This window comes from Aotus nancymaae, unplaced genomic scaffold (assembly GCF_030222135.1).
Source record: "Aotus nancymaae isolate 86718 unplaced genomic scaffold, 86718_ANA_hifiasm-v0.15.2.pri h1tg000083l, whole genome shotgun sequence".
Lineage (NCBI taxonomy): Eukaryota > Metazoa > Chordata > Mammalia > Primates > Aotidae > Aotus > Aotus nancymaae.
The window spans coordinates 72,810-88,535 of NW_026988498.1; the positions used below are offsets into that span (position 1 = coordinate 72,810).

At 60.8% G+C, this 15,726-nt stretch overlaps 1 long non-coding RNA gene across 3 annotated transcripts in view; it reads left to right on the plus strand.

Moving 5' to 3' along the window:
* The window catches only part of LOC135271588 (uncharacterized), a 53,226-nt gene extending 37,749 nt beyond the window's left edge, over positions 1-15,477 (plus strand). For 2 of the 3 annotated variants that reach the window (XR_010339714.1, XR_010339713.1), the window contains one exon: positions 11,476-15,477. This is a non-coding gene — a long non-coding RNA (uncharacterized LOC135271588). The remainder of the gene's footprint in view (positions 1-11,475) is intronic. The other variant, XR_010339715.1, reaches the window with a different exon arrangement.
* Positions 15,478-15,726: the final 249 nt, after the last annotated feature.

Genomic DNA, 15,726 nt, shown 5'->3' on the forward strand with positions numbered 1-15,726 from the left:
GCCTGGGTCTCTGGACAGGGGTAGGTGCCGAGGGACCTGGGTCTCTGGACAGGGGTAGGTGCCGGGGGGCCTGGGTCTCTGGACACGGGTAGGTGCCTGGGGGCCTGGGTCTCTGGAGAGGGGTAGGTGTGGGGTGCTGGACAGGGGTAGGTGTTGGGGGACCTCGGCCTCTGGACAGGGGTAGGTGTTGGGGGACCCTGGTCTCTGGACAGGGGTAGGTGCGGGGTCCTGGGTCTCTCGAAAGAGGCAGGTGCCGGGTGTTTGGGTCTCCGGACAGGGGCAGGTGCCAAGGGGCCTGGGCCTCGGTAGGTGCCGGGGTCCAAGACCTCTGAACAGGGAAAGGTGCCGGGGGTTTAGGTCTCTGGAGAGGGGCAGGTGCCAGGGGCCTGGGTCTCCGGACAGGGGTAGGTGCTGGGGGGCCTGGGTCTCTACACAGGGGTAGGTGTCTAGGTGCTTGGGTCTCTGGACAGGTGCAGGGACCGGGGGACCTGGGTATCTGGACAGGGGCAGGTGCCGGGGTTCAGGGCATCTGGACATGTTCAGGTGCCGGGGTCCTGAGTCTCTGGACAGCTGTAGGTGCCGGGGGCCCTTGGTCTCTGGACAGGGGCAGGTGCCGGGGAGCCTGGGTCCCTTGACAGGGGCAGGTGCCGGGGTCCAGGGCCTCTGGACAGGGCTAGGTGCCGGGGTGCCTGAGTCTCTGGACAGGGGTAGGTGCAGGGGGTCCTCGGTCTCTGGACGTGGTAATTGCCATGGGCCTGGGTCTCTGGACAGGGGTAGGTGCCAGGAGTCCTCGGTCTCTGGACGGGGTAAGTGTCGTGGGCCTGGGTCCCTGGATAGGGGTAGGTGCCAGGGAGCCTGGTTCTCTGGACAGGGATAGGTGCCGGGTGCCCGGGTCTCAGGACAGGGGTAGGTGCCGGGGTCCAGAGTCTCTGGACAGGGGTAAGTGCCGGAGGCCTGGGTCTCTGGACAGGTGTAGGTGCCGGGACGCCTTGGTCTCTGGACAGGGGTAGGTGCTGCGGGGCCTGGGTCTCTGGAAGGGGCAGGTGCCTTGGTCTCTGGATAGGGGTAGGTGCTGGGGGGCCGGGGTCTCTGGAAGAGGCAGGTGCCGGGGTCCAGGGCCTCTGGATAGGGGCAGGTGCCAGGGGGCCTTGGTCTCTGGACAGGGGTAGGTGCCGGGGGGCCTGGGCCTGGGTAGGTGTCGCGGTCCAGGGCCTCTGGACAGAGGCATGTGCCGGGGGGCCTGGGTCTGTGGACAGGGGTAGGTTCCGGGGGACCTGGGTCTCTGGACAGAGGCAGGTGCCGGGGGGCCTGAGTCTCTTGACACGGGTACGTGCCGGGGGTCTTTGGTCTCTGGACAGGGGTAGGTGCCGGGGGGCCCGGGTCTCTGGACAGGGGTAGGTGCCGGGGGGCCTGGGTCTCTGGACGGGGGCATGTGCCGGGGGGCCTGTGTCTCTGGACAGGGGTAGCTGCTGGGGGCGGGTGTCTCTGGGCAGGTGTAGGTGCCAGGGGTCCTGAGTCTCTGGACAGGGGAGGTGCCGGGGGCCCGGGTCTCAGGACAGGGGTAGGTGCCGGGGTCCTGAGTCTCTGGACAGGGGTAAGTGCCGGAGGCCTGGGTCTCTGGACAGGTGTAGGTGCCGGGACGCCTTGGTCTTTGGATAGAGGTAGGTGCTGCGGGGCCTGGGTCTCTGGAAGGGGCAGGTGCCTTGGTCTCTGTATAGGGGTAGGTGCTGGGGGGCCTGGGTCTCTGGAAGGGGCAGGTGCCGGGGTCCTAGGTCTCTGAACGGTGGTTGGTGCCAGGGGGCCTGGGTCTCTGGACGGGTAGGTGCCAGGGGTCCTTGGTCTCTGGACGGGGGCAGGTGCCAGGGGGCCTGGGCCTCGGTAGGTGCCGGGTTCCAGGGCCTCTGGACAGGGAAAGGTGCTGGGGGGACTGGGTCTCTGGACTGGGGCTGGTGCCGGGGGCCTGGGTCTCTGAACGGGGATAGGTGCCGGGATCCAGGGCCTCTGGACAGAGGTAGGTGACGGGGGCCTGGGTCTCCGGACAGGGTAGGGGCTGGGGGCCTGGTTCTCTGGAAAGGGTTAGGTGTCGGGGTCCTGGGTCGCTGAACAGGGGTAGGTGCGGGGTCCTGAACAGGGGTAGGTGTTGCGGTCCTGTGCCTCTGGACAGGGGCAGGTATTGGGGGACCTGGGTCTTTAGACAAGGGTAGGTGTGGGGTCCTGGGCCTCTGGACAGGGGCGGGTGCCGGGGTCCAGGGCCTCTCGACAGGGGCACGTGCCGTGGGGCCTGGGTCTCTGAACAGGGGTGGGTGCCGGGGGCCTGGGTCTCTGGACAGGGGCTGGTGCCGGGGGCCTGGGTCTCTCAACAGGGGTAGGTGCCTGGGGCCTGGGTCTCTGGACAGGGACAGGTGCCTGGGGGCCTGGGACTCGACATGGGTAGGTCCCGGGATCCAGGGCCTCTGGATACGGACAGGTTCCGGGGGGCCTGGGTCTCTTGACAGGGGCAAATGCAGGGGCGCCTGGTTTTCTGGACAGGGATAAGTGCTGGCTGGCCTGGGTCTGGGGACAGGGGTAGGTTCCCGGGGGGCCCGGGTCTCTGGACAGGGGTACGTGCCGGTGTCCAGGGCCTCTGCACAGGGCTAGGTGCCGGGGGCCCTGGGTCTCTGGACAGGGTAGGTGCCGGGGGCCTGGGTCTCTGGACAGGGGTAGGTGCCTGGGGGCCTGGGTCTCTGGACATGGGTAGGTGCGGGGTGCTGACAAGGGGTTGGTGTTGGGGGACCTCGGCCTCTGTACAGGGGTAGGTGTTGGGGGACCTTGGTCTCTGGACAGGGGTAGGTACGGGGTCCTGGGCTTCTGGACAGAGGCGGCTGCCGGGGGTTGGGGTCTTTCGACAGGGCCAGATGCCGAGGGGCCTAGGCCTTGGTAGGTGCCGGAGTCCAGGTCCTCTGAACAGGGGCAGGTGCCGGGGTTTAGGTCTCTGTACAGGGGCAGGTGCTGGGGGCCTGGGTCTGTGGACAGGGGAAGGTGCCGGCGGGGCTGGGTGTCTGGACAGTGGTAGGTGTCGGAGGGGCTGGGTGTCTGGATAGTGGTAGGTGCCGGGGGGCCTGGGTCTCTGGACAGGGGTAGGTGCGGGGGGGCCTGGGTCTCTGCACAGGGGTATGTGCCGGGGGGCCTGGGTCTCTGCACAGGGGTAGGTGCCGGGGGGCCCGGGTCTCTTGACAGGTACAGGGGCCGGGGTGCCTGGGTATCCGGACAGGGGTAGGTGCCCGGAGCCTAGGTCTCTGGACAGGGGTAGGTGCCGGGGGGCCTGGGTCTGTGGACAGGGGTAGATGCCGGGGTCCAGGGCCTCTGGACAGGGCTAGGTGCCGGGGTGCCTGAGTCTCTGGACAGGGGTAGGTGCCGGGGGGCCTGGGTCTCTGGACAGGGGTAGGTGCCGGGGGTCCTCGGTCTCTGGACGTGGTAAGTGCCATGGGCCTGGGTCTCTGGACAGGGGTAGGTGCCAGGGGTCCTCGGTCTCTGGACAGGGTAAGTGTCGTGGGCCTGAGTCTTCGGATAGGGGTAGGTGCCGGGGAGCCTGGTCCTCTGGACAGGGATAGGTGCCGGGGGGCCTGGGTCTGTGTAGGTGCCGGGGTCCAGGGCCTCTGGATAGGGGCAGGTGCCAGGGGGCCTTGGTCTCTGGACAGGGGTAGGTGCCGGGGGGCCTGGTCCTGGGTAGGTGTCGCGGTCCAGGGCCTCTGGACAGGGGCATGTGCCGGGGGTCCTGGGTCTGTGGACAGGGTAGGTTCCGGGGGACCTGGGTCTCTGGACAGAGGCAGGTGCCGGGGGTCCTGGGTCTCTTGACACAGGTACGTGCCAGGGGTCTTGGGTCTTTGGACAGTGGTAGGTGCCGGGGGGCCTGGGTCTCTGGACAAGGGCAGGTGCTGGGGCCTGGGTCTCTGATTGGGGGTGGCTTCTGGGGGCATGGGTCTCTAGACGATGGTAGGTGCCGGGGGGCCTGGGCCTGGGTAGGTTCCGGGGTCCAGGGCCTCTGGACAGGGGCAGGTACTGGGGGGCCTGGGTCTCTGAACGGGGGTAGGTGCCAGGGGGCCTGGGTCTCTGGACAGGGTTAGGTGCCGGGGGTCCTGGGTCTCTGGACGGGGGTAGGTGCCGGGAGACCTGGGCCTGGGTAGGTGCCAGGGTCCAGGGCCTCTGGACAGGGGCAGGTGCCGGGGTCCTGGGTCTATGGACGGGACACGTGCCAGAGGCCTGGGTCTCTGGACAGGGGGTATGTCCAGTCCCGGGGGGCCTGGGACTGGCTAGGTGCCGGGGGTCCTGGGCCTCTCGACAGGGGCAGGTGCCGGGGATTTGGGTCTCTCGACAGGGGCAGAGACTGGCTGAGCAGAAGCTCTTTCGTTAGATCCCATTTATCAATTTTGGCTTTTGTTGCAATGGCTTTTGCTGTTTTAGTCATGAAGTCTTTGCCCTTGCCTATGTCCTGGATGAGATTGCTTAGGTTTTCTTCTAGGGTATTTATAGTTTTAGTTTTTATGTTTGCGTCTTTAATCCATCTTAATTTTTGTGTAAGATGTAAGGAATGGGTCTAGTTTCTGTTTTCTGCATATGGCTAGCCAGTTTTCCCAGCACCATTTATTAAATTGGGAACCCTTTCCCCATTGCTTGTTCTTGACAGATTTGTGGAAGATCAGATGGTTGTGGACGCGTGGTGTTATTTCTGAGGTCTCTGTTCTGTTCCTTTGGTGTACATATTTAGTTCGTACCAGTACCATGCTGTTTTGGTTACTGTATCTCTTTAGAACAGTCTCAAGTCAGGTAGTGTGATCCCTCCAGCTTTGTTCTTTTGACTTAGGATTGTCTTGGCTATACGGGCTCTTTTTTGGTTTCACATGAAATTTAAAGTAGTTGTTTCTGGTTTTGTGAAGAAAATCAGTGGTAGCTTGAGGGGAATAGCATTGAATTTACAAATTACTTTGGGCAGTATGGCCATTTTCACGATAATGATTCTTTCGACCCACGAGCATGGCATGTTTTTCCATTTGTTTGTGTCCTCTCTTATTTCTTTGAGCGGTAGCTTGTAGTTCTCCTTGAAGAGGTCCTTCACTTCCCTTGTAAGTTGTCTTCCTAGGTAATTTGTTTTCTTTGTAACAATTGTGAATGGGAGGAGTTCACTCAAGGTTTGGCTCTCTGCTTGCCTGAGATGATGGGGTTTTGTAAATATACACTCATGTTGTCTGCAAACAGAGACAATTTGATGTCCTCTCTTCCTGTTTGAATACACTTTGTTTCTTTTTTTTTGCTTGATTTCTCTGGCCAGAGCTTCCAATACTATGTTGAATAGGAGTGGTGAAAGCCGGCATCCTTGTCTTGTGCTGGATTTAAAGGGAATGATTCCAGCTTTTGCCCATTCATTATGGTACTAGCTATGGGTTTGTCATTAATAGCTGTTACTATTTAGAGATAGTTCTGTCAACACCTAGTTTATGGAGAGTTTTTAGCATGAAAGGGTGTTGAATTTTATCAAAGACCTTTTCTGCATCTATTGAGATGATCATGTGTGTGTTTTTTTTTGGTCATTGGCCAGGGATATGTGCCGGGGGCCTGGTTCTCTGCACAGGTTAGGTGCCGGGATCGAGGGCATCTGGACAGGGCTAGGTGCCGGGAGCCCAGGGTCTCTGGACAGAGGTAGTTGCTGGGGCCCTGGGCCTGGGTAGGTGCTAGGGTCCAGTGCCTCTGGACAGGGGCAGGTGCCGGAAGGCCTGGGTCGGTCTCTGGACAGGGTTAGGTGCCTGGGGGCCTGGGTCTCTGGACAGGGGTATGTGCCGGGGTCCAGGGCCTCTGGGCAGGGGTAGGTGCTGGGGGCCTGGTTCTCTGGACAGGGGTAGGTGCTGGGGGGCCTTGGTCTCTGGACAGGGATAGGCATACGGTCCTGGAAAGGGGTAGGTGTTAGGGGTCCTCGGCCTCTGGACAGGGGCAGGTGCAGGGGTCCAGGGCCTCTGGACAGGGGCAGGTGCCGAGGGTCTGGGCCTCTGGACAGGCGCAGGTGCCGGGGCGCATGGGTCTTTGGACAGGGGTAGGTGCCGGGGGCCTGAGTCTCCAGAAACTGGTAGGTGCCGGGGTCTGGGTCTCTGAACAGGGGTAGGTGCCAGGGGCCTGGGTCTCTGGACAGGGGCTGGTGCCGAGGAGCCTGGGTCTCTGGACAGGGGTAGGTGCCGGGGGGCCTGGGTCTCTACACAGGGGTAGGTGCCTAGGTGCTTGGGTCTCTGGACAGGTGCAGGGACCGGGGGGCGTGGGTATCTGGACATGTTCAGGTGCCGGGGTCCGGAGTCTCTGGACAGCTGTAGGTGCCGGGGGCCTTGGTCTCTGGACAGGGGCAGGTGCCGAGGAGCCTGGGTCCCTTGACAGGGGCAGGTGCCGGGGTCCAGGGCCTCTGGACAGGGCTAGGTGCCGGGGTGCCTGAGTTCTCTGGACAGGGGTAGGTGCCGGGGGGCCTGGGTCTCTGGACAGGGGTAGGTGCCGGGGGGCCTCGTTCTCTGGACTTGGTAAGTGCCATGGGCCTGGGTCTCTGGACAGGGGTAGGTGTCAGGAGTCCTCGGTCTCTGGATGGGGTAAGTGTCGTGGGCCTGGGTCCATGGATAGGGGTAGGTGCCAGGGAGCCTGGTTCTCTGGACAGGGATAGGTGCCGGGGGGCCTGGGCCTGTGTAGGTGCCGGGGTCCAGGGCCTCTGTATAGGGGCAGGTGCCAGGGGGCCTTGGTCTCTGGACAGGGGTAGGTGCCGGGGGGCCTGGGCCTGGGTACGTGTCGCGGTCCAGGGTCTCTGGACAGGGGCATGTGCCGGGGGGCCTGGGTCTGTGGACAGGGGTAGGTTCCGGGGGACCTGGGTCTCTGGACAGAGGCAGGTGCCGGGGGGCCTGAGTCTCTTGACACGGGTACGTGCCGGGGGTCTTTGGTCTCTGGACAGGGGTAGGTGCCGGGGGGCCGGGGTCTCTGGACAGGGGTAGGTGCCTGGGGGCCTGGGTCTCTGGACGGGGTCATGTGCCGGGGGGCCTGTGTCTCTGGACAGGGGTAGCTGCTGGGGGCGGGTGTCTCTGGGCAGGTGTAGGTGCCAGGGGTCCTGAGTCTCTGGACAGGGGAGGTGCCGGGGGCCCGGGTCTCAGGACAGGGGTAGGTGCCCGGGTCCTGAGTCTCTGGACAGGGCTAAGTGCCGGAGGCCTGGGTCTCTGGACAGGTGTAGGTGCCGGGACGCCTTGGTCTTTGGATAGGGGTAGGTGCTGCGGGGCCTGGGTCTCTGGAAGGGGCAGGTGCCTTGGTCTCTGTATAGGGGTAGGTGCTGGGGGGCCTGGGTCTCTGGAAGGGGCAGGTGCCGGGGGCCTAGGTCTCTGAACGGTGGTTGGTGCCAGGGGGCCTGGGTCTCTGGACGGGTAGGTGCCAGGGTTCCTTGGTCTCTGGACGGGGGCAGGTGCCAGGGGGCCTGGGCCTCGGTAGGTGCCGGGTTCCAGGGCCTCTGGACAGGGAAAGGTGCTGGGGGGACTGGGTCTCTGGACAGGGTATGGTGCCGGGGGCCTGGGTCTCTGAACGGGGATAGGTGCCGGGATCCAGGGCCTCTGGACAGAGGTAGGTGACGGGGCCCTGGGTCTCCGGACAGGGTAGGGGCTGGGGGCCTGGTTCTCTGGAAAGGGTTAAGTGTCGGGGTCCTGGGTCGCTGAACAGGGGTAGGTGCGGGGTCCTGAACAGGGGTAGGTGTTGCGGTCTTGTGTCTCTGGACAGGGGTAGGTATTGGGGGACCTGGGTCTTTAGACAAGGGTAGGTGTGGGGTCCTGGGCCTCTGGACAGGGGCAGGTGCCGGGGTCCAGGGCCTCTCGACAGGGGCACGTGCCGTGGGGCCTGGGTCTCTGAACAGGGGTAGGTGCCGGGGGCCTGGGTCTCTGGACAGGGGCTGGTGCCGGGGGCCTGGGTCTCTCAACGGGGGTAGGTGCCTGGGGCCTGGGTCTCTGGACAGGGACAGGTGCCTGGGGGCCTGGGACTCGACATGGGTAGGTCCCGGGATCCAGGGCCTCTGGATACGGGCAGGTTCCGGGGGGCCTGGGCCTCTTGACAGGGGCAAATGCAGGGGCGCCTGGGTCTCTGGACAGGGATAAGTGCTGGCTGGCCTGGGTCTGGGGACAGGGGTAGGTTCCCGGGGGGCCCGGGTCTCTGGACAGGGTACGTGCCGGGGTCCAGGGCCTCTGCACAGGGCTAGGTGCCGGGGGCCCTGGGTCTCTGGACAGGGTAGGTGCCGGGGGCCTGGGTCTCTGGACAGGGGTAGGTGCCTGGGGGCCTGGGTCTCTGGACATGGGTAGGTGCGCGGTGCTGGACAGGGTTTGGTGTTGGGGGACCTCGGCCTCTGTACAGGGGTAGGTGTTGGGGGACCTTGGTCTCTGGACAGGGGTAGGTGCGGGGTCCTGGGCTTCTGGACAGAGTCAGCTGCCGGGGGTTGGGGTCTTTCGACAGGGGCAGATGCCGAGGGGCCTAGGCCTTGGTAGGTGCCGGAGTCCAGGTGGCCTCTGAACAGGGGCAGGTGCCGGGGTTTAGGTCTCTGTACAGGGGCAGGTGCTGGGGGCCTGGGTCTGTGGACAGGGGAAGGTGCCGGGGGGGCTGGGTGTCTGGACAGCGGTAGGTGTCGGAGGGGCTGGGTGTCTGGATAGTGGTAGGTGCCGGGGGGTCTGGGTCTCTGGACAGGGATAGGTGCCGGGGAGCCTGGGTCTCTGCACAGGGGTATGTGCCGGGGGGCCTGTGTCTCTGCACAGGGGTAGGTGCCGGGGGGCCCGGGTCTCTTGACAGGTACAGGGGCCGGGGGGCCTGGGTATCCGGACAGGGGTACCCTGGCCAGGGTCCAGGGCATCTGGACATGTTCAGGTGCCGCGGGCATGGGTCTTTTCACACGGGCAGATGCGGGGGCGCCTATGTCTCTGGACAGAGGTAGGTGCCGGAGGGCCTGGGTCTCTGGACAGGGGTAGATGCCGGCGTGCCTGGGTCTCTGGACAGGTGTAGGTGCCGGGGGTCCTGAATCTCTGGACAGGGGTAGGTGCCCGGAGCCTGGGTCTCTGGACAGGGGTAGGTGCCGGGGGTCCTGGGTCTGTGGACAGGGTTAGATGCCGGGGTCCAGGGCCTCTGGACAGGGCTAGGTGCCGTGGTGCCTGAGTCTCTGGACAGGGGTAGCTGCTGGGGGCGGGTGTCTCTGGGCAGGTGTAGGTGCCAGGGGTCCTGAGTCTCTGGACAGGGGAGGTGCCGGGGGCCTGGGTCTCAGGACAGGGGTAGGTGCCGGGGTCTTGAGTCTCTGGACAGGGGTAAGTTCCGGAGGCCTGGGTCTCTGGACAGGTGTAGGTGCCGGGGTCCAGGGCCTCTGGACACGGCTAGGTGCCGGGGGACCTGATGTCTCTGGACAGGGCTTGGTGCCGGGGGGCCTGGATCTCTGGATAGTTGTCAGTGCCGAGGGGCCTGGGACTGGGTAGGTGCCGGGGTCCAGTGCCTCTGGACAGAGGCAGGTCCTGGGGTCCAGTGCCTCTGGACAGGGGTAGGTGTCACGGGTCCTGCATCTCTGGACAGGGCTAGATGTTGGGTCCTGGACCGGGGTAGGTGTTGGGGTCCTGGGCCTCTGGACAGGGGTAGGTGCCGGGGCCTGGGTCTGTGGACAGGGGTAGGTGCCGGGGGCCTGGGTCTCTGGATGGGGGTAGGTGCCGGGGCCTGGGTCTCTGGTCAGGCGCAGGTGCCGGGGCGCATGGGTCTTTGGACAGGGGTAGGTGCCGTGGGGCCTGAGTCTCTATAAACTGGTAGGTGCCGTGGTCTGGGTCTCTGAACAGGGGTAGGTGCCAGCGGCCTGGGTCTCTGGACAGGGGCTGGTGCCGAGGAGCCTGGGTCTCTGGACAGGGGCAGGTGCCGAGGTCCAGGGCCTCTGGACAGGGCTAGGTGCCGGAGGCCCTGGGTCTCTGAACCGGGGTAGGTGCCGAGGGGCCTGGGACTTAGTAGGTGCTGGACTCTAGGGCCTCTGTACAGAGGCAGTTGCCGGGGGGCCTGGGTCTCTAGACAGGGGTAGGTGCCGGGGTCCTGGGTCTCTGGACAGGGGTAGGCGCCGGTATCCTGGGTCTTGAAATCTCCATTCCACTCATTTCCCTCCTCATCCCACTCATTCATTCCCCTCAATTCCCTCAATTCCCTCCTCCTCCCACTCATTCATTCCCCTCATTTCCCCTCCTCATCCCACTCATTCATTCCCCTCATTTCCCTCCTCATCCCACTCATTCATTCCCTTCAATTCCCTCCTCATTCCACTCATTCATTCCCCTCATTTCCCCTCCTCATCCCACTCATTCATTCCCCTCATTTCCCCTCCTCATCCCACTCATTCATTCCCCTCATTTCCCCTCCTCATCCCCCTCATTCATTCCCCCATTTCCTCTTCTCATCCCACTCATTCATTCTCCTCATTTCCCCTACTCATCCCACTCATTCATTCCCTTCAATTCCCTCTTCATTCCACTCATTCATTCCCCTCATTTCCCCTCCTCATCCCACTCATTCATTCCCCTCATTTCCCCTCCTCATCCCCCTCATTCATTCCCCTCATTTCCTCTTCTCATCCCGCTCATTCATTCCCCTCATTTCCCCTCCTCATCCCACTCATTCATTCCCCTCATTTCCCCTCCTCATCCCACTCATTCATTCCCCTCATTTCCGCTCTTCATCCCACTCATTCATTCCCCTCATTTCCCCTTCCCAGTCCACTCGGGGGTGAGCCCTCCTTCCTTGCTTCCCGCCCCAGCCAAGAGCTTTTCATTCGTAACATGTGGACGTCATGGACGTATCTCTCTCTTTCTGTTTTTTGTTTGTTTGTTTGTTTATGAGATGGAGTTTTGTTTTAGTTGCCCAGGCCTGACTACAGTAGCACTATCTTGGCTCACTGCAACGTCTGTCTCCTGGGTTCAATACTTTCTCCTGCCTCAGCCTCCCTAGTTGCTGGGATTACAGGCATGCACCACCACGCCTGGCTAATTTTTAGTAGAGATGGGGTTTCTCCATGTTGGTCAGGCTGGTCTCGAACTCCTGACCTCAGGTGATCCTCCCGCCTTGGCCTCCCAAAGTGCTGGGATTACAAGCGTGAGCCACTGTGCTCCACCCAGATGCATCGCTTAGCTCCTGGCCTGGCCCGTCAGAACATTTCCCTGCCTCTGGCTACAGTTATTAGACACGAATGAACAAATTCCTTAAGGTAAGACAGCAAAAATTCCATTCTAGAATTTCTGGGGACTTAGGAAAGCTACTTTCTTTCTTCACTTGGGTTTCTGAGAGACAGACTAAGCCTCCCTGAAACGAAGCCTCTGGAGGTCAGGCAGGGCAGGAGAGGAAGGACGATGGTCCCCATTCTGTACACTCCACTCACCCTGCCTGATGCCATCTCTGCTCCTGGCTTTTCCAGTTTTACAGCTTTAAGCTGGTTTCTTTCATGTGCAGCACAAGCTCCTGAAGATATAAAGTCAAAGGACGAAAGGCTTGAAGCACCGCCCCTCCAGTCACCTTCCCCCACTGTGCAGTTTTCAGGTGCCTGCTGTGTCCTGGATACGAGAAGAGATGGCAGCTGGTTTAAATGATGGTTTCTTAGTGGACGTCACAGACACGGTGTCCATCAGCACCACAGAATAAACTAAGTGACCTCCCACCTCCACCCAAAGGCGTGTCATTGGACAGAGGTTTATGCGATGCTGCTTTGCATCACCATAAAAACCCCCAACTCCAGAATCAGCAGCAGAGACACAGCAAGAGGAAGGGGAGTAGGAAGCTGAAAATGTGTCCCTTACACGTGGACACACGTGGCTGCTGGGGTCACCTCTGCCTGTCTCCCTCACTTTAACTCCTGGCAGTTGATGGACACTGAGAAGCCGCCATCTGCATTCCAATTTCCAGGGAGCAGGAATCTTGCTTCTGCTCACACAGGGCATTGCCAATGTTTAGTGCTGAGAGATAAAGGCTCATTACGAAACAAGAGAAGTTTAAAAATAAAGAAAAAAGAGAAAACAGAAAATCTCTTCTGAAAAAGTATAGTTCAGCTTAACACAAATTCAAAGCAAAATGCCAAGTATTCATGACATTGACAATTTCAAGAATCTGGCTGGGCACAGCAGCTCAGGCGCATAATCCCAGCACTCTGAAAGGCTGAGGCAGGAAGATTGCTTGAGCTTAGGAGCTTGAAATCAGCTTGGACCACATGGCAAAACCCTGTCTCTACGAAAAACACGAAAAATTAAAAGTTAGCCGGGTGCGGTGGTGCACGTCTGGTCCCAGCTACTCGGGAGGCTGAGACAGGAAGACGGACTGAAGCTGGGAGGTCAAGGCCACCATCAGCCATGATGGCACCACTGCACTCCAGCCTGGGCGACAGGGCAAGACACTGTCTTAAAAAAAATTCAGTTCAGGGAAAGAAGGGAACAATTAACTGATTCCCTCAGCGACCACCCTCTTACTGCCGTTTCTATATGTGCTCTCTGAAGTCGGTCACTCTGTCCTCTGACTGGAGGCCCTGGTGGCTCCTGGGCTGGCTGGGGCCTCCTGCACACACAGACCCTTTTGGGAAATGTGGTGGACATGTGAGTTTGTGTCCCAGAGAGTGGGATGGGAGCCAGGGGCCAGCGGACCCCTAGACCCGCCTTTGTCTCCATGCAGGGCTCTGCCCTCCCTTGCAGGAGGGACCCGGGGGTTCAGGTTCCAGCACTTTCCCACGCTGGCCTCAGGGTGGGGGAGCAGCTCCCTCCACCCATCAGGCAGGCTCTGTGTCCAGGATAAGGGCCCTGACTGCCTCCCTTCCATCTTCCCAGGAGGCCCTTCCGGAAAAACGTCACCATCACCCCTGTTTCTATTCCAGCCTCCCGTGAGGTTTCTCAGTTCGTTGGAATATGGGCCTAGATTTTCAATCTCAGCCCGGCCTCTGTCCTATTTTCCACTTGCTGGCAGTCTTCCAAGAGCCATCTCAACGAACGCTGGGGCATTTTTATCGGGTTACAGCCCACCACGGGGACTGAGCCTGGACCTTTGGATCAGAGCTTTATTGGTGAGGCCAGTGCAGAGGCGGGTGATTCATCGTGGATGGCCAGGGTGGGCTCTGGAGCCAGGGCCCCGGGTGCACGCTCAGTCCTACTCCTTAAGACTGTAGGACCCGGGCAGGGCCCCTGGTGCTCTGTGACTCCGTTTCTTCTTCTGCAAAATGACAGTGTCCTGGAAGAGCTCCTGGCTCGAGGTTTATCAAGGTTCGTGAGCACACACAGGGAAAGCCCCCAGCACAGCTTGAGGTGTAAATGCTTGCTACTGTGAGCAGCACCCTGTTCTCCGGTGGTGTTCAGAGGCACCTCTTTCCCCTCCGTCCTGGGGAGATGTGCCCGCAGTGAGTGGGAATTCTGCAGCTCTTCGGTCATTACGTGGCTTCTCCCTCCTGACCATGAATCGCTGGTCATGCTTGGGTGTGTCTCTCTCCGTCCTCTGTTGCTCCTGGCAGCTGTCACTCTGGAGTCGTCATTCCAGTCGGAACTGAGAAGCGATCCTGCCCACCTGACCGTGGACACTGGCTGCCCATTCGGAAGCTGGCCAGCCACCAGCAGCTGCCCTCGGAGCGACTGCCTTCTAGAATGTCCAGTTTGCCAAAAGTCAATTTGTAAAAATTACAGGCTTATTGTTTCTTTGAAACCAATTCACCCCACATTAGGTCACAGCTGAACGCATAAATCAGGGCACTGAGCCTGCTGGTGCTGACCTTGCACTGTCTTTCCTTTTTTCTTTGAGATGGAGTCTCACTCTGTCACCAGGCTGGAGTGCAGTGGTGCGTTCTCAGCTTACTGCAACCTCTCTGCCTTCTGGGTTCAAGCGATTCTCCTGCTTCAGCCTCCTGAGTAGCTGGGATTCCAGGCGCATGCCAGCACATCCGGCTAATTTTTGTATTTTTAGTAGACACGGGGTTTCACCATGTTGGTCAGGCTGGTCTTGAACTCCTGACCTCAGGTGTTCCACCTGCCTCGGCCTCCCACTGTGCTGGGATTGCAGGTGTGAGCCACGCGCCCAGCGGACGCTTCACTTCCTAAAGCCACATTTTTAAGATACACAGTCCATGCTTCATGCTGGGCCTGGGAGGGGGTTTCTGGTTGTAAACCCGTCTCTGTGGCCTCCCAGCCAGCTCAGAGATGTCCCCGACCCAGGTCCCGAGGACACTCCACTTTGGGGAGGAAGCTCACTTCGGGTCCTGGGCGTAAAGGCGGCAAAGCAGCACCACATCTCTGGTCTTGGCTGGAAATGCACCTGAGAGCTTCGCCTGCCTGCCAGCCACCACCTCCTGTCTCCTCTCAGAAATGCGTGTTGATCTCTTCATATCCTGTGCCCAGCGGGCTGGGCTGGGAACCAGGTTTCAGCTGTGGTCTTTCTAAAGAGGCGTGGGGACTGTTCTGTTTCTCTTTCAGCTTTCGTTCACATTCCCTCAGTCCACTGAAGCCTGGCGTGGACTCCCGTTTCAGCATGGCCTCTGCCGTGGTCTTCCGTGTGCTGGCGGCCTTCCAAGAGCCATCCCAGCAGACAGGGGGGCTGTTTTGCTCTTTTGTCCAGTTACGTGAATGACCACCCTAGGGAACATTCCAGCCACTGGGACCTGTGGGGACTGCATTCACCCCGGGTGGGGAGGGGGTCTGGTCCTGCAGGTGGGTCCTCAGGCCCCGGGCAGGGGCACCCTTGGATGAGCTGTCCCGCTGGCGGGCCGTGCAGAGCCGCGGAGGGGAGGGAACAGGCAAACCAGGAATGTCCCTCGCTTCCTTCCAAGCCTTCCTTCTGGGACCTCTCACCCCGGAGCCTGCTTTTCCTTTGCTTCATTTCATCTGGATTTCACCAAGGAGAAAATGCACTGGGGAAGCAGGAGTTACAGGCCGAGGGCCCAGTGGTTGCTCTAGTCCTGCACACCCCAGAACCCGGCCCCTTCCTTCCCCAGCAGTCCCCGAATGAATTCAGGGGTGCTCTGCCTTTCAGGCTCCTGCAGTGGGACTGTCTCCGCTGCTTCCAGCCAAAGGCCACTGGGGGGCAGCAGAGGCCCGGTGACCGGGCAGGGCCCTGCGGAGGAGACCCTGGGAGCAAGGCCTCCCCATCAGGCTCCCTCCGTCTAGGGCGGGTGGCAGGCAGGGTGCTGTTCCTTCTCTCAGGAGGGGTGACCGCTGGCCACTGCATGACCACACGGAGCAGCGAAAGGAGACACCCCCGTCAGGTCTTCCAGCAACCGGCTCAGAATTGCCACCGGGATCTTCTCAAAGCCGCCTTCATTTAAACCACAGCCTTCTGTTTGTGGATTTCCTAGGGCTGAGTTGTCACCAGAGGCTTATCAGGGACAGGGATCAGAGCTTGGGTGTCACTGGTGAGAAGAAGCTCATAAAACAGCTTTCAGGATCAGCTCCTCCTCCAGTCGGTGTGCCTGTGGCAGAGCACGCGGCCCCCAGCACGGCCATGTGACACAGGCTCTAAAGCCAGGTGGTGTTAAAGAGACTTCATCAAGTTGCCTTGTACACACCTCCCCAAATGTTACTTAGGAATAGAGTTGCATCGAGTGTGTACGCAGCCAGGATTTCTTGGGAAATGTGGAAATCTAGCCAACTGGATACACGCAGGGCATTGGGATAATTCAGACTTTGATGTGTTTGTGGACACTGCATTCTCTTGTTGACCCTTTGGCCTTTAATCACAGTCTGA